At 42.8% G+C, this 23,758-nt stretch overlaps 1 protein-coding gene across 1 annotated transcript in view; it reads left to right on the top strand.

Moving 5' to 3' along the window:
• The first annotated feature begins 1,137 nt into the window (after positions 1-1,137).
• Positions 1,138-23,758, top strand: part of CDKL5 (cyclin dependent kinase like 5) — a 238,763-nt gene continuing 216,142 nt past the window's right edge. Inside the window, exon 1 of the mRNA XM_074993895.1 lies at positions 1,138-1,206. The gene's annotated coding sequence lies outside the window, so the exon portion shown is untranslated. The remainder of the gene's footprint in view (positions 1,207-23,758) is intronic.

Raw genomic sequence — 23,758 nt, forward strand, 5'->3', positions numbered from 1 at the left:
GCAGCTCCTCCATGTTGCATCTACAGGAGAGTACATGTTGTTAGCATTTGCAATTTTACCATTATTCTTGTAATACGTTACAATTTTTGACAGCCCTGACTCTCGGCATCATGTGAATTTGTGCATTTCTCAAGCTTCAATCTTTAAAACTACACTTCTAGCCACATGGTTTGCAGAGAAAAGCTGGAAAATGCGAGTCAAAATGCACAAGACAAATAAAAAGGCTGAAAAGGTTGTTATTTTTAAAAATCTCGTAATTTTTACGCCAGCTCATGATATTTTTTCATGATTTTTCATGCTAGTGGATTGACATCAGTGGCTTTTTAGGTCATTTCCCTTCGTTTGGCTCATCTGACGGTTGAACAGAGGAAAAGAGGGTGACCTGACCCACAGACTGTCCTGCAAATCCAGAGCAAGGGGAAGAAGCTCTCCTAATCCCCATCTCAGCCCCCAACCTCTCTTCTTGTCCTTCACCCCATATTCGTCGTGGGTGTGTTAGGCGTGTAATTGTTCTCCAGAAAATAAAATGCGGTGCACGGAGAGCGGGCTGAGATGAAAGCCCGGCCAAACTGCACCGCCCGCAGAGAGGGCTCGTGCACCACGCGAGCAGCTGCCAGCCAGCCACCAGGAAGCACTCGTGCGCAAACCCCCTCGGCCGCCCGCCCGAGGCCAGACCCTCGCCCGCCGCCTCCCACCGGCCTGTGTCCCAGGGATGCCGCATGCTCCTGACAGCTGCTGCTCCCCCCACCGCGCTACCAGGACCCGTCCCCGCGCTGCTGCTGCGGCGGCCGCCTCCTCCCTTTCACGACCGCCGCTGCTGCTCCTCCCCTTCGCGCTCCGGCTCGGACGCTCCAGCTGTCAGCCCGCCGCTCGCACCCCGGCTCCGGTTGCTCTGGAGCTGTAGAGTCAACCGAGCTTGGCCGCGCGGTGGGCGGGGCAGGAGAGAGCGGACGGGTGGGAAAGGGCCCTTCGCCCCGCCCAGTCGGGGGACTACCCCGCTGCAAGTGGTGGCTGGGTGGGAGGGCGTGGCTCGCTGTCCCGCGTTCTGCTTCTGCCATTGGTGGGGGCCGGTGTCAATGTAGTCCTCGGGCGCGAGGCGGGGTGGGCAGCGTGCTAGGCTGAGAGCGGAGCTGGCTGGCGGTGGCGAGCGCTGCCGGGTGTAACGAAAACAGCGGCGGAGCCGCACCGAGCAGCCGCGGGAGCTGGGTGAGTGGCGGGGCCGCGGGGCCGGTGCGGGGGCGGCTGGTTCCCCCGGGGGTGGGCTGCGATCGGCCCCCGCGCTGCCATCCGCGCTGGGCGCCGCTGGGTCGGGCTCCCGGTCGCCCCTGAGGTAATTGGTGCCGTTGGGGGGAGGGGTGTCCTGATTCCTGGCACGCCCGCGTCTGGCTGCCCGGGCCGGGTCTGGGCTGGCGGAAGCACCCCGCGTGGGTTAGTGGCTTCCCTCTGCTCAGGCGTCTCCCGCGCCCAGGCTGCCGGGGGGCGATGCACCAGTTGCTCCTAGGCTAAGAGAGAGGTGGCGGGGCCGGGGGGAGGTCCAGGCGGAGCCCCCCCCGGAGAGAAAATCATACTCCCCGGGGTTTCAGCCGAGGGGAAAGGCATTGGGATCCCGGCCCCTTGACTCTGCTCTAAGACTCCATCTTTCATGTCATTCTCTGGCTATTGGATGTGCAATTAAATAGGAATTTCCTTTGCCCCCACCCTTTTCGGTCCCTGGACGGCTGCAAGGGGGAAGTATGTTCCGAGTGGGACTCTTACGGCTCGCGCTTGTAACCTGCCCTTCCGAGCCTGTTACAGGCGGGAGGGGAAGGGGCTGCGCCACCCTTTTCATTCCTGGTTCCTGCCTTCTGTGTGGAGGATGTGTGGGTGGTGCTGCTGCTTAACTACTTCTCCAGCCTCTGGGTTTGGATCCGCCTTCTCCAGTCTGCATAGCTCCATTGCCTCTGGTTGATGCGGCAGGTAGCTTTCCCAAGCAGTAGCAGGAAACTGCTGTAGCGAAACTGACAAGAATCAGTAAATTTCTTCCAGCGGCTGCTAAGGGAAGAGGTGTAAGCAAGGTTAGGAGCAATAGAATTCTATGTGGATTAGGAAAGACAGTACCATATAGTCTACATTCACATTTGCAAAATTAACTTCTGTCCATTATACATGTGAAAGTTCAATCTTTTCTTTATGAAAACTTTGATGTTCCACAGATCAGATTGTGAGTGAATATGATATAGAATAGGATTTGGTAAAAAATCAGTATGTCTGCTCAGCACTGGCAAGTGAAAGCTTTCCCTGGAGACTCGAAGGACCTAAGCCGTTAGGTGATGTAGTAACTTAGGCCAACATTTTCAAATAAGTTACTGTGTTTTCGATCTGTGTTTGTACAGTGCCTGGCCTAGTGCAGTCCTGCTCCATGATTTGGGTTCCTAGATACTGTGATGCTAAAGATACTAGCCTGATGGAAAAATAAAAAAAAAAAATTAAGAGCTGCTGAATACCTGCAGCTTATGCTGAAAGTGAACGCTGAAGTTCTATAATATGCTTCATACTAATGGTCTCTTAGCTATCGTGCTTGATTATGGAGTAGCCAAAGTCTGTAAATCCCTCTTCTCCTAATTGATTGTGTGAAACATTTCAGTTTTTTTACCTGCGGAATTAAACATAATCTGATTTACATTAGGGAATGCTAAATTAATTTTGGATTTGCCTAAAAAACGAAACAAATTGCAATTTTTAAAAAAGATTCAATGCGCATGTTACCTTGATAGCAAAGAAGTCTAATTTTCAACTTTAATGCATGCGACAGAGGTGCTTTATGCTTCTGCTCAAGGCAACTATATTTTAATAATAAACTTATGATTTTTCTACTATTATAATTTAGCCATTTTATGGCTTAAAATAATTTGGGACTTTTAATCATAGTAGCTATTAAACAGAGAGGAGGAAATTTTTGGGAAGAAGGGGCCTCCGGAAGAAGAACTTCATTCCGGAAGACCCCCTGGGGGCCGCTCTTCTAAACGGCGGTTTGGAGTCCAGAAGAATGGTCTTCTGGACTCCAAATCACATGACCGTATGCTAATGAGGCATGGGGAATTTGCATCCATGCCTCATTATCATATTTCAGGCTGTTTGTATTACCATGCCACTTTCAAAGAAAGTGGCCTGTGTAGAAACGGCTTTTATGTTTAGGACTTTCTGGAATAAGGCAACCAGATGTCCTGTTTTTAAAGCGGCAGTCCCATATTTAAGCCCTCCTGCAGCTGTGTCTACTTTTTCTTAAAAAATGCGCAAATACTCCCATATTTTCTGTCCAGTCCCACTCCCCACCATCAGTACTGGTGGTTTTAATGATGTCCAGATCTCTTTCATTCCCCTATTGCTTCTGGCTGGGCTCGTACCCAATGAAAGCTGAGGACCCTTTGGCCCAAGGAGTTGGCCAGGAGGAGCCAAGTCCTGCATGTGCTAAAGCCCCACATAGTGCTGGCATGGGAAATCTTCTGTGAGATACACATCTCATAGAATAGTAACAGAGAGAAAGCCATGCTCGTCTGTATACTATGAAATCAAAAAAGCAGTCCAATAGCACTTTAAAGACTAACAAAATAATTTATTCGGTGATGAGGTTTCGTGGGACAGACACACTTCTTCAGATCATAGTCATACCAGAACAGACTCAATATCTAAAGCACAGAGAACCAAAACTAGTAATCAAGGTTGACAAATCAGAAAAATACTATCAAGGTGAGCAAATTAGAGGCGGGGGGGAAGTCAAGAATTAGGTTAAGCCAAGTATGCAAAAGAGCCCTTATAATGACCTAAAAAATTCCCATTCCAGTTCAAATCACGTGTTAATGTGTTGAATTTGAATATAAAAGAGAGTTCAGCAGCCTCTCCAATCTGTTGTGAAAATTCCTCTTCAGTAACATGCAAAGCTTCAGGTCATTAACAGAATGGCCCACTCCATTAAAATGCAGGCTGAGCGGTTTGTGGATCAGGAGCGTTTTTATGTCTGTTTTGTGCCCATTAATTCTTTGTCTAAGAGAGTTTGAAGTCCAATATTGGACAGACTTCAAACTCTCTCCCTGTGTCTACACGAGCCCCTTCCTTTCAGAAGGGGCATGTTAATGAGTGGGTTCAAAAGATGCTAACGAGGCGCTGTCATGAATATGCAGCACCTCATTAGCATAATGGCACCTGCGGCGATTCAAAAGTGCGGCTTTTCGAATTGCGTGCTGCCCGTGGAGACAGGGACCTTCTGAAAAGACACCCCCTGTTTTCAAAAGCCCCTTCTTCCTATATGGTGTTAGGAAGAAGGGGCTTTCAGAAACTGGGGGGGGCCTTTCAGAAGGTCCCTGTCTCCACAGGCGGCACGTGATTCAAAAAGCTGCACTTTCCAATTGCCGCGGCTGCCATTATGCTAATGAGGCACTGCATATTCTTGGAAGTGCCTCATTATCATCTTTTGAACCTGCTCATTATCATGCCCCTTCTGAAGGGAAGGGTCTTGTGGAGACCCAGCCTCTTAAGCAAAGAATTAATGGGCACAAAACAGACATAAAAACACTCCTGATCCACAAACCGCTAGCCTGCATTTTAATGGAGTGGGCCATTCTGTTAATGACCTGAAAGTCTATGTTTTACTGAAGAGGAATTTTCACAACAGATTGGAAAGAGAGGCTGCTGAATTTTTCTTTTATATTCAAATTTGACATATTAACACATGGTTTGAACCGGGATGGGAATTTTTTAGGTCATTATAGGGGCTCTTTTGCATACTTGGCTTAATCTAATTCTTGACTTCCCCCTCCACCTTCTGCCCCTCTACTCTCTGATTTGCTCACCTTGATAATATATTTCTGATTTGTCAACCTTGATTACTATTTTTCGTTCTCTGTGCATTAAATATTGAGTCTGTTCTGGTATGGCTATGATCTGAAGAAGTGGGTCTGTCCCATGAAAGCTCGTCACCTAATAAATTATTTTGTTAGTCTTTAAAGTGCTACTAGACTGCTTTTTTGTTTTCATCTCATAGAAGTGGAAGGGACCTCAGGAGGTAGTCGAGTGCAGTCTCCTGCCCTCTTGGAAGGACCAAGCACCATCCTTTTGTTTTTAATCTATTTGCCCCGATCCCTATATGGCCCCCTCAAGGACTGAGCTCACAACTCTGGGTTTAGCAGGCCAGCGCTCAAACCACTTAAGAGTTGGGGGGGGGAAGCTATTTCCAGCTTGTGGAGCCTGCAGGATCTGTGCACAAACAGCAGCTCCACAGGTAGGTGCTTAGCACACTTTTCCCATGCTGCCCTGCCCTAGGCAATGTGAGGCTGCTCTATCCATTGGGCATCCTCCTCTGCTGAGCCACCTCTTTGGCCAGCAACGAAGGGTCCTGTAGCACCTTATAGACTAACAGAAAAGTTTTGCGCATGAACTTTCGTGAGCACAGACTCACTTCAGGTTTTGTGAAGCAACTGCAGTCTGGATTCCTGAGGCCTGGTTTACAGTGGAGCCTTAGGGATCAACCCCTTCTTGCCCTCGCTGTAGTCAGGGCACAGGAAGTGGCTGGCTTATGTCAGTGGCCAGCTGCAGCTTGAAGGTGTTACAAGTACCATTCTGTGGACAGGAAGGGATACGCTGCTTCTAGCCATAGGGGAGTGGGGTTGGAGAAGGAAAGACATGATCTCTGCACAGACACAGGCCAAGTCATCCCTACCTCCCACTCCCATTCCCTGTAGTTGGAAGCAGCTTCCGTCCCTTCCCTCTGGCACAGTGCTGAAAAGCTGTTACTAGCCCTCTTTTGGTGTGAACTCTCACAGAAATCTTGGGTGAAGGGGGCTGTGAACCTGAGTGTCTCCACAAGTTGCCTGGAGAAGACACAGTGCCAAGTACCAGGAGAGGTGGATCTGTCACAGGGGCCCAGCCAAGCATGGAAGGTGAAGAGCACCTGGTAGTGAAGGTTGGGTTAGGTCAGTTGGTCACTCACAGTCTCTGCTGAGAGAAGTGTAAAGGAATGTGTGTGTCACCTCTGACCGTGCAAGCTTCAAAGATAAGGTAAATAAAAAGACCCAAGCTACTCAGTATTTCTTTTTAAAAAGGGGCTCAGTCAACTTGATATTAATTTGAATGTTGGTACAACATAGTTATGATTGATTGGCATTGAACTTACTTGAATATGAGTAGTTTTACCACGTGTCCCATATTCAGCATATTCACCTTATTTTAGAAAATACGCTTAAATCCTTTATATTAAAATTGAACAGATTTTTTTTTAAATCACATTTACTTCTCCCTATGTTTGTTTGCATTTTACTCATTTTGGCAAGGCTAACTGCTAATTCTTCAAGGTTTTAAAAATATTGATTTGAAGAATTTCCTATTTTGAGACAAGGCTTTTGTTTGACCTTAGAGTAAGAACAATGCCTATTACAATGCTGTTAGTATCGCATATCGTACAAGAATCATATTTTATCTCAGGTTAACTGAAATAATCAAAATTTGTTTTGATAACTATTAAATATTTTCACCTTAGTTTTAAACTAGAATAACTATTTTTTTGAAACTCCAAGAAAAATGTTACGTAAATACTAAAAATAAGTACATGAGTGCTGTATAATTCTAACAGTAAGGTATCAAGAGTATTGATTTCCATAACTCTTTATGGTTAACAAGTCACTGTTACTGTATCTGTTCACTACATTGACTGTACAATTTAGTGAAGATACACTATGTCGTGAGAGAGCTTTACAGGCTTTTGAGCTGGTATGGCAGAGTCTACCAGTGGAGCAACGGTGTATTTATCTGCACTGCCAGTGTGGTATGGCAGTAAAACCGGCTATTTTTGTTAATGCATGAAGTGGAGTGGGTGGGTTGGAGGCGTTTCGAAGCTCCAAGTACAAAGTAAGCTAATTTTTTCCATCTACAAAAGAGTCTAGTTAGAAAAAGAAAATTTCAGCTCTGTTATAAAAAATTAGTTGAAATGCTGTCTACATAGGGTACCCTTGAAAATTCTTCAGATACTTCTATGCCAGCACTTCTCTCTGAAGCATGCTACATGCTGCTCTCAGACTTCAGTACCTACTTTTTTCTTGGTGGAAGTCAAGTCATTGCTAAAATTCTACATGGCATGTGCTCTGGCTTTCTCAGAGACTGCTTTTTTTTAGCTGTGCTAAAATAGTTGAGATTACCATTGAAACTCTTCTGAACAGTAATCCTACTTGAATAATAGAGACCTGGAGGCAGAGGATTCTTAATAAAGGATAGGCATCTCTGGAAATTTATTTCCCAATAAATAATTGGAGATACCCATCTCCTAGAGCTGGAAGGGACCTTGAGAGGTCATCTAGTCCAGTTCCCTGCCCTGTTGGCAGGGCCAAGCACCATTCCTGGCATCTATTTGCCCCAACCACTAAATAGCCTCCTCAAGGATTGAATTTACAACCCTGGATTTAGCAGGCCAATGCTCAAACCACTGAGCTATCCCTCCCCCTGATACATGGAGATATGTATAGACCTGGAAGGGACTGTAGGAGTTCACTCCCCTGCCCTCTTAGTAGGGCCAAGCACCATGCCAGATTCACCCCCAACCCCCAAATCTATTTGCACCAGACCCCCTCAGTGGCCTCCTCAAGGATGGAGCTCACAACCCTGGGTTTAGTAGGCTAATGCTCAAACCACTGAGCTATCTCTCTCACCTGTCTCTGACTGGTTCCTTTTCTGGTAACTTTCACAGTGAATGTTAACAAAAGAGTTTCCATTGTTTTTTTTTTCCTGCAGGACAGTGGCTTGAGCAGGCAGAGTTCTAGAATTTTAGGGTCTGTCAACACTGTGCATTAAGTCTGGACTCAGGGACTGTGTCCACACTAGAGAGTTTGGTTGGCAACAGAACCCTCAGAGTGTCCAGGTTCTCAAGGCATTCAGTAAGTCGAAAGAATGCAGCACTTTGGTCAACAACTGTACCCAGCTCTCCACAAGGGATAATGCCTCTGTCAACAGAGATCTGTTGACAGAGAGCTAGTTTGGATGTTCCAGAGGGGCCCCCTGTCAACAGACAGGGCTTGTGGGGCAGCAGGCAGCCCTGTCTGCTGTGCTTCAGGTAGGCTGTTTTGCCAAGAGAGCGGCCTGGCAATCAAGCCACTCTGTCAACAGGAGCAATCCGCTTGTCAGTTTGGCCATGATCTGTCATCAGAAGTTTTGTTGGAAGATGTCTTCCGACAAAAAATTATGTCAACAAACCCCTGTAATGTAGACATAGCCTGACTCAGGTTGAGGTCAACCCCTTCTTTTACATTAGTTAACATTAATTTGATCTGGGTCAGCAAGCACTCAGTCCCAGTTCTTAGGACTCTGCAAATACCACTGTGGCTCAGATTCAAGCCCTGTAATTTTGCAGTGCAGGTATAACTCAAACTATAGAATTGAGTCAGAAGATCTGTGTAATGCAATATGGAAATGTTAGCATAACTGTGAGCCCTGGGTCTCACAATTGTTAGCCTATGTTTGCAGTGTTGTGTGGATGCTTGAGCAAGGGCATGGAAACACTGTCCACAAGCCCAAGTTCTCCTTTACATTGCAGTGTAGACATGCTCGTAGAGGCTTATTTGAATTGCTAATTGGACATTTATTTAGAACAGCTGTCAAAGTTTCCAGAGGTTGTGTTTTAGGGGGGAAAAAAAAAATAAAAGACCACTATGGGAGAAGTTTGTGATGGGAAGGTATACCATCTCAAATTACTCATCATTTCACCATTTAAAAATAACAATGTCTTTCATTTGCAATAGCTCCTTCCATTTGAGGATTTCAAGGTGCTTTATTAGCACATATACAATCATGGAAGTATATGGTTGGAACGGACCCCAAGAGGTTATCTAGTCCAGTCGCCTCCTCCTGAGGCAAGATCAAGTTTATCTAGGTCAGTTGAGAATTCAGACTGTGCATAGAAGCCAAATAGTGCACTGGAAAGCCAAATGCCCTCCCCTCAGCAACTCTTTCAAGCTTTTCAGGGTCCCTGTATTATTTTTAGGGATCAGATGAGATCACGGGAGCGGAGACAGTCAGTGAATGGCCAGTTGAGAAGAAACACACTTGCTGATTTTTGTGAAATCCTTGATAATTCAGTTACAGAAGAAAGAGAGTTCTATTAACTTTGCCTCTCTGTGGATGCCCTACTTTTCCTTCCTTCCAAATAGATTTCCACAATGCATTACAGCAACAGTCGTGTTTGCGGATTGAGTGTGGCAGCAGTAAGTTGACTTTGTGAGGAGCACGTGGAGAGGTGAGGCTAGCCAAAATAGAATTTATACATTCCAGAGTTACGAAATCAGTATTAATAAATTTGATTTTATCTCCTAGTGTAGATGCAGCCAAAGTCTTACTAAACTGTCAAAATGGGTCACTGTCTCAAAAAGTTTGGGAACCACTGATATAGACAATCTGACAAGCATTCTTCTAACTTGGTCTCCTAAACCTCCAGTGATGAGTATTCCATAACTATCCTTGGAAGCCTAGCCCAGTGTTTCTCTCCTGAGAGATAAAAAAAACTTTTCTTAATATGTAATCTAAATTGCCCTGGCTAGAGTTTAAGATGATTACCTTGTCTTCCCTCTGTGGACATGGAGAAAAATTTATTCATATTCTCTTATATCTAAAGATTATGTCCTTACTCAGTCTTGCAAGATTTAATGTGCCCATTTTAAAATCTTTTTCTCATAGGACAGCTTAAAAAATCTTTTAAGCATTTTTGTTGTTTTCATGTGGACATTCCAATTGGTCCACATCTTTCTGAAAGTGTGGTGCCCAGAACTGAACACAGTGCTCCAACTGAGGCCTTGCACTTGCTAAATAGATAATGATTATTTTCTCCCATGTCTTGAATGTGACACTCCTGTCAATACATCCCAGAAGGCTAACCTGTTTCTCCGCTGCATCACTGTTGACTTCGATTCATTTTGCGATCCACTGTATCTGCTGAATCCTTTTCAACAGACCTGCTGACTAGTCAGTGATTCTCCATTTTGTATTTATACATTTGGTTTTCCCTTCCTAAGTACAGTAAACCCTCGCAATGCATGATTGCAAGTTGCGCTTAATGTGAGTTAAGTGCAACTCAAAATCCCGCTCCCCCAGCCTACAGCCCCAGCTCAGCCCCTTCCTCACCAGCCCCACTCACCACACACCACGCCTCACACTCTGGTGACCAACTGTCCTGTATTGGGTGGGACACTCCCATATTTGGGACACCCAAAAGGCATCCCTACTTATTTTTTAAAAGGGATGAATTGTCCCTTATTTAGGCCCTTGGGGGCTGGGGTTGGGGCTGGGGCTGGGTGTGCCCACAGCTGCCGCTTTTCCTGGGACTGGTGGAGGGGGAGTGCCAGCTCCCTGGGGCTTGGTGAAGTCAGGAGGAGCCACCCTTCCCATATCTCCCTGTCCTGTGTTTGGGACAGGGAGATATGGTCACCCTACCTCACGTGCGGCTCTGCCTGAACCCCCCTGCCCTGGTTCAAACCCCCAGTGCATGGCTCCAGTTCCATCCTCCTGGCCCAGTTCAAACCCCCTGTGGCCCAGCTCACCACCCGAGCAGGGCTCTGGATTGCCATCCCCGTGCATGGCTCTGGCTCAACTCCACCTTCTCTGCCCCTCTGCAGCCCTAGCCCACTCCAGGAGTAACACCCCTGCCCCCATCCCTCAGCCCCAACCCACCTCCAGTCTTAACCCTCCCCAACTGTCCCCCCAACCCCAGGACTCTACCTTTCAAAAGGAGGTCCAGGTGCTCCTGCTGCTTCCCCAGCTGCAGAACCTGCGTTCTGCCAGGGAAAAAGCTGCTCCCAACTTTCGTGAAATTTGGGTTGCACGAGGGTTCCTGGGAATAGAACCCTCACATAAGTCGAGGGTGTACTGTGTAGTACTTTTCATTTATCTATATTGAATTGTATCTTGTTTGATTCCAGACATTCTCACATTTTCCAGGGTAATTTTTAATTTTAATACTGGCTTCTAAAGTGGCAGAAATCCTTCTGAGCTTGGTATCATCTGCAAATTTCATAAGCCTACTTTCTACTCCATTATCTAAGCCATCAGTGAAAATATTGAATAGTACCATACTAGGATAGAACCACTAGAGGTGCTCACTAGACACAGCAAACAATCAAGAACTACTTTTGGCCTATGATCTTTCCACTAGTTTTGCAACCACTATGCAAAATATGGCAATGCATGTGGTACCCTGGACAAACCTTGCTGAAATCAGTTTAAATAGCTTTGGAGTCCATTATATTAAAAATGCAAATTGCATGTATTCTTGTGGGGTCTTATGTGAATTTTGTAAGTGACATGCAGTGTTATGGACCTCCAAGGACTATTTTAAATAATGAGTGCTACAGAAAGTTTAAGTGGGACTCCTAGGAAAATGTGGGAGTGGGGTGCATGCAAATTACCTCCTAAAGTTATCTGAAGTTTCAACCTTTGAATTTTACCTTAAGGAGGCAACTGTTGGCTGATTCCTTCTCATGCATCTGCAGATCAAAACCCCAAACTATATGAAGGAGTGATTCTCAGATTATTGTGTATGCTTGTAAAAACTGTTACCAGCTTATTGAAACAAAACATTTTTTACATTTTTCTTATTTGTCAACCTTGATTACTATTTTTGGTTCTCTGTGCCTTAAATATTGAGTCTGTTCTGATATGGCTATGGTCTGAAGAAGTGGGTCTGTCCCACGAAAGCTCATCACCTAATAAATTATTTTGTAGTCTTTAAAGTGCTCCTGGACTGCGTTATTGTTTTGATAGTATATAGACTAACACAGCTATCTCTCTATTACCTGCTTGTGAACGTAGGGGAAAATACCTTATTGACTGGGTTTGAAGGACTAATCACTTGTCAGACCCCTTGTTAGAGTTGTGGGGGAGAGGGTGATCTCTCATAAGCTTAGTTGCATGGATGCAGGTTCTTGTATTGCTTTTAACTTGGTTCTGTGATAATGTTTTCACCTTAAGAATAAGTGCTTGATTAGGAAGAGCTGTATGGTAATTTGTACCTGTGGGCAATAATGTTATTTAGAACCTCTCAGGAAAAGGCAAAAGAAGCCTGCTGAGGCAGTTTGAGTTACTGGGGAATTCACCATATGGTTACTGGAGCATAGGGGGAGAGCAGAAGTACAGTTGCCCTGAACTGTGATACCTGTGTTACAGTGAATTCATCAAGATCACATTTCCATAGGTTGCTTATGAGAATGTTATGTGGGACTGTGCCAAAAGCCAAAATTGAGATATATATAACCTTTACTGCTTTTCTCCCAAACAGGTCAGCAACCATTTCAGAGAAGGAAATTAGTTTGATTTGGTATGACTTGTTCTTGACAAATCCCCACTGGATATTTATAACTGTATTCTCCTCCTGATGCTTACAAATGCATTGTTTAACCATGAACTAAGCCTTGCAATACCATTTCAAGGGAGATATTATTTGGATTTAACAGACCAGAAATCAAGGTACAAAGAAAAAAAAAAAAAATGACCTGCACAGATGTGCAGGAAGTACCTGGCATAACTGGGAATAGTCTATAATTTTAACTTGGGCTACGTCTACACTAGCCAAAAACTTCGAAATGGCCATGCAAATGGCCATTTCGAAGTTTACTAATGAAGCGCTGAAGTACATATTCAGCGCCTCATTAGCATGCAGGCTGCCGCGGCACTTCGAAATTGACGCGGCTCGCCGCTGCACGGCTCCTTTTCAGAAGGACCCCGGCTACTTCCAAGTCCCCTTATTCCCATCTACTCATAGGAATAAGGGGACTTGGAAGGAGCCGGGGTCCTTTCGAAAAGGAGCCCTGTCTGGACGAGCCGTGCAGCGGCGAGCCGTGTCAATTTCGAAGTGCCGCGGCAGCCAGCATGCTAATGAGGCGCTGAATATGTATTTCAGCGCTTTATTAGTAAACTTCGAAATGGCCATTTGCATGGCCATTTCGAAGTTTTTGGCTAGTGTAGACATGGCCTTGATGTCCTATCTTCCACCTATAAATCCATGTTTTCTAATTGCTATTTATTCAGTCTAGACTTTTTAGTAATTGTGGAAATGGTAATATTTTCCTTTTAAAAAGTGGTACTTGTCAATTTCATACGTTAATTAAAACATAGTAAACACGAGAGAACTATGGATCCAAAATACTCTATGTAGCAGAGCCTATTCAGATAGCTAAACTATTATATATACTGACAAATCTTAGAATTAATAGAATCTAAGTTTTTAGACACAACATCCTTATTCAAAATTTAGTATCAATAAAATATAATTTTTCTTACTGAAATTGTTTGGAAGTATTTTTGTTAAATGAAGAGTATCTTTGTATGATAATGATGACTAAATATTTTGATTAAGTGAGCACAGAAAATGGAAATGTTAAAACAAAAATCCTCCTCCTGCAGAATTTTCTTAATTCCTTAGAATTGTTCAACACACGCTTTTGTCTTCCAGGCTACAGTCTGTAACATCCACGTAAATGTTCAAGGGATAAACAAGCAACTTCAGGGCTTCAATACTGTTTCATTTGCATTGAGAAAATACATTTCAGACGAAAATAAAAATCAGAAATGAGGGCTGTCCAGTTACAACAAAAGTATACTACTTAATTCATAGCAAAATTTATATAAATGCATTACTTCATAATAGCAAGGCTTAATTTAGATCCTTGGTTTGTCAACAACAAACAAAGGGAGCAAGGGTATTCTTGGAGTTCAGTTATAAACTTTGTATATATGGCTCCCTTACTACATACAAAAATGTTAATTGGATTGTTTTAGATCTCAATAAAAAGGCAAGAATTAAAATAGGTTGTAGGCATGTGGGGCATTCCTCTGACAAGCTTAGTCCTGTGTAGGGAATGCTAGTGTTTGTTTTCCACCTTGGCTTCAGCTTTCTAGTGTTACTCTGAATTGGTTCTGTTGAGTTTGTCTAATGCTGGAATTACTCCTTGATATCTCAAATTAACTCTTTAGTCAATGGTACTTTGAAACTGTAAATAAAACAACTTATTACCGCTATGTTGTGTTGTTCTGTCAAGATATTAGAGAGTCAAGATGGGCAAGATAATATCTTTTATTTGACAAAACTGTGTGATAGAAAGACAAGCTACTAAACTTACATGGAACTCTTTTGGAAACTCCTAGGCCTCAAGATAGACAACTTACTGAACTTACAAGGAGCCTGTCTCCCCTCAGAAGTTTTGTCCAGTAAAAGAAATTTTCTTGTCCACTTTCCCTCTTACTTTAATGCTGTTGTGAATGTACTTTTTCAGGGGTGGGGAGCAGGCCTGTGGAGCGGGGACAAAGAGTGCAGTTGCCACAGGACCTGGTGATTCAAAGGGGTACAGGGCTCTGGATGCAGTAGCAGCAGCAATGTACGGAGACCCGGGCCCTTCAAATTGCTGTCAGAGCCCTGCACTGTGCACTCCCTGCAGAACTAAGAGTGGGGTGTGGTAATGTTGTATGATTGGGTGGCCCTGAGGTTTGGCTGTCCTCAGCTCTGTGCCTTCTGAGAGCACAGCTGCCCCTCCCTCTTTGCTCAGGGTCCCTCAGAGGCTATCAGCTGCCCTGGGGGTGAGTGGGAGGAAAACATCTTAATATTGGTGGTACACAGATAAAATTTGCTGGCAATATGTGAAAGTGGTGAATAAATCCTAAGAAGAAATGTGAGTAAAGTTCTAAGTAATTCTGTAATTTACCAGTTAGAGAGATCTCTTGTATGTTGGTGACTAGCAGTACTGTCTCCATTATTTTGTTGTTCTTAATCTTATAGATGACTAAAAATACCGATGTTAATGGTAACACAGTTTCATTCATTGTTGAAGTGAATGAGGAATGTGACTGTCTGTCTGATTATATAGAACTAGATGTTCATGAGTTTATGTCTGCATGAAACTATTCACAACAACAACAAAAATATGTTTGGACCACAAGTACAAAGTAAAGCTGGCTTGTTTTTTCACCAAAAAACTATTGGTATTTAAAAGTAATTATCTATCTGAGGTTTTACAAGTATTAGCAGCCTGAGAAATGATTACCATTTGGTGTGTTATTTACAAAAGGCATTTTTAAAGCTACTGCACTGTGCTCAGAAATTAGCTTCAGTTGATCTCAAATGACAAAGTTGTTTGTAAACCAGTTGTATTGGTACGTTAATTGGAAATATCACTTCATTTTCCTGACACATGCAGAATGACTGACATCTTAGATAATGCAATCCAACAATGCTATGGTGGTCTAAAATACACCACCTTGCAAATCTTCAAAGTATATAGTGTATTTAAAATGAGTTTAGTGAATGTGAAATGAATAATTTCTCAGCCATAGAGATTAATGTCCTACTTATCCACAAAATAAAGGGGTAATTTACAGTTAGTGCTTCAGTTTACTGCTTCACCTGTGTATCTGAGCCAGTTTGACCTTGAATAACTTGGCCTTGTTCTCTTCCTTACTTTCCTGTACCATGCTAACTTTGATGGTGGTTTATATATGAAATAGATATGCCGTTTAGGAATTGGACTTATCCAACAGCCTGGTTGAACAGCTCTTAAATGGTAATAGTTTTTTATTGCTATTGGTCAGCTGTTGAATCAGTGACTCAGATCTTGATGTCAGTTTCCATACCCTATTACCAATCCCCAATTTCATCAAGTTTCCCTTTCAAAGGCATCTTAAAATTGGTTATAGCTATCATTTTACTGAAATCTTATTTTAAAATGCAAGATCTGTTGAACGCTGTACTGTTAAGTTTCAAAGTCAAGAAATGATAGGTATTAAAATGCTTTTTTAAAAGTTTGAAATATGTCCTATGGCCATTATATTAACATACTCGTAGATCCATTGACTTGAGTAAAATTACAGGTATGAGTATGGATTTCAGAGTCTGCTCACATAACTGTAGAGCAGTGGGTCACATACTGTGGGTCGAGACCCCAAAGTGGGTTGAAGTGCTTTTTTAATGGGCTTGCCAGGGCTGGCATTAAACTTTATGTGGCCTGGGACTGAAACTGGAGTCCCGTCACTCAGGGCTGAAGCTGGGGTGGCACTGCTCAGGTTACGGCTCCCTACCTGAGGCTGAAGTACTGGAGCTTTGTCGTGCCCATCTGGGGCTATGGGAAGTGGTGAGCTCAGGCTTTGGTCCTACCTCCTGGAGTTCAGCAGCTGTGCTACTGTAAATGAATTAATGGGATAAGAGTTAAGACTCTTTAGAACTTTTAATTACACTAGAAACACTTTTAGAAAGTAGAAGACTCCTTAGGCACAGATTTGTAAAGATGAGTATCTTTTGTTCTCAATTGAACACTTTAAAATGTTCTTTGCTCACCTGTTTACAGGTTGCATACATATGAAATGTTTGACTTTTTTCACGCTTGATGCTTTGTTTAGGTGAAATGCTTTGCCAATAAAGGAGTGGGCAAACAGTGATAGTAGTTACACTCAATATTGTACAGGTTAAACCTTTCTAATCCAGCACCCATGGGACCTGACCGGTGCTGGACGAAAGAATTTGCCAGACCACGGGAGGTCAATATTGTCTAGCAGCATTACCAACACATTCACTGCTTACTGGGCTCTTAGAATACATTTAGATGTAAATCAGAGCTAAATAATAGCACATAAAAAACTTTATGGGACCATGGGAAATTGGGCCACACTTAAGATAGATGGTCATGCGGCTAACTAAAACCATGCTGGATTATGGATGTTGCCGAATGAGAAAGTTCTGGATCAGAGAGATTCAACCTATATGTGAATATTGGAAAGTGGAACAAATTGATAAACAGTAATATTCTTCTACATGCTATGATTGCAGTAAGTATTTACTGGAGTGAGGAAACAGCTATACCAGTGTTCCCAAACTTTTTTGTTGCACTCCTTCTATCTCCCTCCCATGCCCTGTGGTCAGGAGTTGGGGACAGGAACATGGCTTCAGGTGGGGTATAGGGTATTTTTGGGCCAGGACAAGGGCTGGAGCAGAGCTGTGGGCAGAGTGGGGCTAGATGGAATTTCATCCATATTGGGGCTGGCCTGGCCCCTCCTGAACTTTTCTCTGTGCCCTACAGAGGGCATGTCCCAAAGTGTTGGAACCACTGATCTGTAATAATATGTATAGAATGAGCAATATTAGGTTTTTGTAACTAAGCAGCAAGAAAATTCTATTTTTAATGGTCCCAGTTGAGAAGGTGGTCTTGTGAAGACTAATTGTCCTGTCCCTGATAGACTCCAATATGTTTTTAAACTCAGCTAATTTAAATTAACCAAAACAAAAATTATGAACCAGTTCACACATGCCTTTTGTTTATTTACTTTGATCAATAGCTGCTCCTGGTGATTTTTTTAAAAATCCTACACATAAAAACTTTAGATGAAAAGACAAGCTTTTGCTCTAGCCCTTAACTGAAGATCATTTTAAATTTACATGAAGTGACAATCTAATATGAAATAGGCATGTCGATGACCTCATTTTGAACACTGTACATTTTTGTTGTCCATTATCAGCCACTCCTTTCTCTTTTGGTAGTTTCATGACAGCTTGAAATGTGTGTTCTCCAGTGACTGTTCTCCCTGACATTTAAGAAACCTTCTATGCTTTAGAGACTCCTTTTCCTGGACAACTCTGGTTCCTTCCAAGTTAGTCGTTTTTATCTCTGGCTTCACTTCCCTGATACTTCTGTACAGTCCCGTGAAATTAATTTTTGCCTGGTGCCCTTTCTGAAATAAACTTTTGCTCCATCCTCTTGTCTTTGCTTTTATCTGTAAAACGTATATTTCCATTTTAATTTGTTGGTAGTTTTAGCACCTTGTAATGAGTCCAGTCATGATTAAATTAACTGGTGGCTCGTTCTCACTTGTAGTTAAATGTATCAAAAACTAAGCTGCATCTCTTGGGTTGGAAGAACATTCTCTGTTGCCGCTTTGTCTCAGTTCAATCTTTCTGATTTTGCTGCTTCTTCTGGTCAGTTACCTACCACTAGCATTAGATTTCCTGTATATAGCACTTTTGAAAGGTCTGTAAACGTCTTTCCACAAAACTTTTTGTTCCCTGTATTATTGCAGCTGCTTTCTCTGATGTATCCCCAAATCCAAAACTCTTGACAGTTATACATGCGACATACTGCTGCCTACCTTTTCATATATATAAAATAGTGACCAAATAATCCTTATGTTAGAACACCTCCACCCCCGTTCACTTCAAAAATGTGATGTCTAAAAAAACCCTCCAGCCTACCTTATGGACCTTTTCACACTACTCTGGTCCATCTGTTTATCTAGTATAGCTGCTTCCTTTTTTTTTTTTTTTTTTTTACTGTTTTTTTTTTAGGGCTGATGATATGTGAGCCTTATTTGCAGCACTTTAATTTGGAATAGCTTTCCATTACCTCTTATTCTCTTGTTTAAAACCTTTCTTTCCCTTTGTGCATGCCTCTTAACTTTTCTCCCTTATTTATTACATTTATGATTGACTGTTCTAATGCACATATTGTAAAATTGTCATGTAACTGTTATCTTTCCATTTAGCTGTGAAACTTTGTTTTGATATGATTTGTTAGAATTATTTATGAAGTGCTAAAGATGTACATGATGATGTACAGTGTACTGATTCAGTGAGTGTTCATGGATGGAAGTCTCAATATAGTGCAATACAATGTTATAAAACAGAAAAATACAAAGTAGAGGTTGGTCAATGCAGATGGATAACTTCACAGAACATGGTGGTTATTAAAATATTTATCTTCCCCTTTGGAGGAGAGGGAGAACTTTGACTATAACTTGAAAGGCTGTTCCATGTCAAATTGGGCATGGAAAAAGAACAAGAAAGGAAACAAGGGGTCAGTCAAAAGCACGGGTGAAGGGTAATGCATGATATGGGCGGTAGTTAGGCAAAAGGCTATACAGATCTTCTGAAGTTAGGATCAGGAGCTTGAATTTGGTGACTAGTGAGAGTGGAAGGTAGAGATAAGAGTACTCTTAAGTGCGGAGTTGCCAGTACATTAAAGAAGGGAAGGCCAAATAGAGGACACTGTGATAGCTGAAAGAAGAGAGACATTAAAGTACCAGATCTTTTCCTAAGATTCACAAAAATGAGAGTGGTGAAATAAAAGGATACTCCAGTATGGGCTAGTTTAGGGTTCCAATGTAATAACCATTAAAGTAGTTAACAGGATAAATTATTAGAATTATACCCTATAACTGGCAGGCTGGTGGATGGCAGCCCAGGCTGGGTTCTCACACACTCAGGCCAATTTGGATGGTGGATGGCAGCAGGGCCGGGGCCAGAGTCCTATTGGCCCAACATAGACATGGTCCTGCCTGCCACCCTCATGTGGCTGTCTCAAGGCAGCCACAGTTGCTCCAGCATGGTGCTGTTGGCTCGCCAACTGATTACCTGGAAATCCTAATTCTTACTGGTTAACCTTTTAAATCCCTAGTTCAAAGACCTATCATAATGTCTTGATAGTAATGATAAACTAGCCACTCTGTGTGTGCATGTGTAGTTTCTTTTAAAATCATTCCAGTATTCAAGTGAATGTGTGTGTCCTTACTTGTGTGGTACTTTATTTCTTCAACTTTCCATGCCAGTTCAAATTAGTTTATTGTATTTCACAAACATCTGAACTTTTGTAATTTGTTTATTTGAGAATCTTATGTGTCATCTAGAACTCTGACAGTTATTAGATTTGTTCTACTTTGGCTTTTGCATTTGTTTTCCTTTTACTTGGTAGTTGTCTCTTTAGGCTAGATTGCAGCACATTGGATCTTCCCACCTGGACAGCTCCCAATAAAAGTCAGAGGACCCATTAGTAAAGGGCGACCATTCTTATAACAATCCTGCTAATACACCCCCAAATGATGTCTCCTCTCTTACTGCCATCAGTGTTGCATTGTTGACTCCTATTTAGCTTGTGGTGCATTATGACCTCCAGCTTCCTTTCAGCAGTATTCGGTTGTTTGTAGGCAGCCATTTCCCATTTTGTATATGTTCAGATGGTAGGTCCTTCCTGAATGAAGTGCTTTGTATTTGTCCATATTGAATTTCATCCTGTATTCCTGAGGATTTTTCTCCAGTTTTGTCCAGATTGTTTTGAATTTTAATCCTGTCCGCCAAACACCGTGATTCCCTTCCTAGCTTGGTATGACAGATCAGGAAAGGGATCTTGGAGTTATAGTGGATAGTTCTCTGAAGACATCCACGCAGTGTGCAGCGGCAGTTAGTAAGGCAAATAGGATGTTAGGAATTATTAAAAAAGGGATCGATAATAAGACAAAAGATATCATACTTCCCCTATATAAAACTATGGTACGCCCACATCTCGAGTACTGCGTGCAGATGTGGTCTCCTCACCTCAAAAAAGATATATTGGCATTAGAAAAGGTTCAGAAAAGGGCGACTAAGATGATTAGGGGCTTGGAAAGGGTCCCATATGGGGAGAGGCTAGAGAGACTGGGACTTTTCAGTTTGGAAAAGAGGCGATTGAGGGGCGATATGATAGAGGTATATAAAATCATGAATGGTGTGGAGAAAGTGAATATAGAAAAATTATTTACCTTTTCCCATAATACAAGAACTAGGGGACACCAAATGAAATTGATGGGTAGTAGGTTCAAAACTAATAAAAGGAAATTTTTCTTCACACAGCGCACAGTCAACCTGTGGAACTCCTTGCCCGAGGAGGCTGTGAAGGCCAGGACTCTATTAGGGTTTAAAAAAGAGCTTGATAAATTTTTGCAGGTCAGGTCCATAAATGGCTATTAGCCAGGGATAAAGTATGGTGCCCTAGCCTTCATAACAAGGGCAGGAGATGGATGGCAGGAGATAAATCACTTGTCTTCTGTTCTCCTTCTCTGGGGCACCTGGCATTGGCCACCGTCGGCAGATGGGATGCTGGGCTTGATGGACCTTTGGTCTGACCCAGTATGGCCATTCTTATGTTCTTATGTTCTTATGTTCTTATGTATTGTCAACAAAATTATAAGTGAACTGTGATGGGGTGCATTTCATGTGGGTTGTATTCAGCCTCTTGACCTCGCTTTTCACAGACTCAGGGATGCTCCAGGTTGGTGCAACACCCATGCTCCTTTTTTGTGTCCTTTCCCCACCACCAGTCTCCTACAGGCTGTTTACAGTGTCTCAGCCTAACACTGGCCTGGTTAGCAACATGTTGGCAGGCTCCTGCCTCGGACTGGGCTGGGCTTCAGTTCCACCCCAACCCTTTTCACTCACTTCCTTCCATCCTTAAAGATCCTACCTAATGAGGCTTGCAGGCAGTGGAGCTCCTCAGGAGAGATTCAGGTGCCATCCATCTTATTAGCAGAGCTTTTACAACCACTTACAGTGTGCAGCATTTGTTTCTATAGGTAGTGCACATCCACATGTGCCTTGGTGCATGTAACAACATTTATTCCATCCATTAATGGAAAAAATAAAATAACAGGGAACACTGCTTGCAGATGGAGTCAGTGATTAGGCAAACAATGACTATTTCCATTTCCTCCGATCAGCTACTGCCACCCCAGGCTTCCTCAGAAATGCCTTGCCACAGTACTCTTGATGCCATTTTCTGACTAATTGATGAAGGTATTGAACAGAACTGATCCCTGCGAGACCGCACTCATTATGCCTTTCCAGTTTTATAATAATCCGATGATAGTATTTTTCTGAAAATGGTGTTCCAGCTAGTTACAATAAGACCACATTATAATATGGCCATAGCTGGTTTATGAGAAGGCCATGTGAAACAGCCTCAAGCCTTATTGAAATCAAGATCTACCACATCTACTGCTTTCCCCATTCACATGGTTGGTTACCCTGTTAAAAATATTAGGTTGGTTTAACAATGACTGTTTCTTATCACCATATTATCTTCAGAGTGTTTGCAAATTGCTTCATTAGCTTTCTGGGTACTGAAGTTAAGATGACTGGTCTGTACGTGACTGGGTTGTCTTTATTTCCCTTTTTATAGCTTGGCAATATATTTGCGTTTTTCTGTTCTCTAGAATCTCTCCTGTTTTCTATAACTTTTCAAGTATAATTTCTACTGTCTTAGATATATCTTCAGTCAGTTCCTTAAGTATCCCGGGATGTATTCACCATGTTCTGGTGCCTTGAAGACATCTAATTTAAGCAATTTTTAACTTGTTCTTTCCCTGTGTCAGCCTCTGAACCTACATAATTTTCATGACATTCACTCTGTTAGATGGTCATTTGCTATTAAGATTTTTGGTTATTTAGCACTTCAGCCATTTACATTTTTTGTTCTCTTCCCCTCCTCCCCTCCGAAAAGTGGGCCTGTCCTTTTCTTGATCTTACTTTTGCTCCTAAGGTATTTGTACAATCTTTTCTTGTTACCCTTTAGGTCTCTATCTAGTTTGAACTTGTTCAGTGCCTTGGCTGTTCTGAATATATCCCTTAAATGCTTGTTTTACTTGTTTATGTTAATATTTGTAATTTGATCCTGGGACCTCTGGAGCTTTGTGCAGTTGCCTCTAGAGTTTGAGCTAAAGGCCAGCTCGCTCTCTAATCCAGAACATTCTTGTCCGGCAGCATCTATAATCCAACATGATTTTAGTTAGCCGCATGACCACTTATTATGCGTGTGGCCAAGTTTCCCTGCAGTCCCATGAGGTTTACAGCTGCCAGTCAGGACTCTCAGTGTTCTGTGGTGTTATTTAGCTGTAATTTACCCCTAAACGCCTTCTAAGAGCCCAGTAAACAGTGGAGGTGGTAGTAATGCTGCTAGACAGTATTGGCCTCCCATAGTCCAGCAAATTCTCTTGTCTGGCACCAGTCAGGTCCTGAGGGTGATATAGTAGAGAGGTTCAATCTCTAGTTTCCATTTTTTGTAGGACTCTGAGTTTCAGATCACTGTATATCTTCTGGTTAAGCCCTGGTGGTTTTACATTCTTATTTTTGTAATCTATTAACTTTTTTGTTACAATAGTAAAGAAGAAAATACACAATGAATTTGTAAGCTATACTAGTGTAACTGCCCACAGGTAGACTTGATCCTGGGATCGCTGGAACTTTGTGCAGGTGCCTCTAGAGCTTGAGCAAAAGGCCAGCTGGCTCTCATCTTAGGCTGCAGAGGTCATTTATTCTTTCTCTGTGAAGTGGTCTGGGTACTACTACATGGGACAGTTAACCACATATACATAAGAACATAAGAATGGCCATACTGGGTCAGACCAAAGGTCCATCCAGCCCAGCATCCCATCTGCTGACGGTGGCCAATGCCAGGTGCCCCAGAGAAGGAGAACAGAAGACAATGATCAAGTGATTTATCTCCTGCCATCCATCTCCTGCCCTTGTTCTGAAGGCCAGGGCACCATACTTTACCCCTGGCTAATAGCCATTTATGGACCTAACCTGCAAAAATTTATCAAGCTCTTTTTTAAACCCTAATAGAGTCCTGGCCTTCACAGCCTCCTCGGGCAAGGAGTTCCACAGGTTGACTGTGCGCTGTGTGAAGAAAAATTTCCTTTTATTAGTTTTGAACCTACTACCCATCAATTTCATTTGGTGTCCCCTAGTTCTTGTATTATGGGAAAAGGTAAATAATTTTTCTATATTCACTTTCTCCACACCATTCATGATTTTATATACCTCTATCATATCGCCCCTCAATCAATAGGTGTGTAGGTTACACTAGCACTATTTGAGAAATGTTGATTTACAGTAAATGGTGATGATAATGTTTTGGAAGGGAAGCGTAAACAGTTGGAGACAGGAGAATCTTGTAAGCAGTTAAATTGGCAATGT

Source organism: Carettochelys insculpta, chromosome 1, assembly GCF_033958435.1.
Source record: "Carettochelys insculpta isolate YL-2023 chromosome 1, ASM3395843v1, whole genome shotgun sequence".
Classification (NCBI taxonomy): Eukaryota; Metazoa; Chordata; order Testudines; family Carettochelyidae; genus Carettochelys; species Carettochelys insculpta.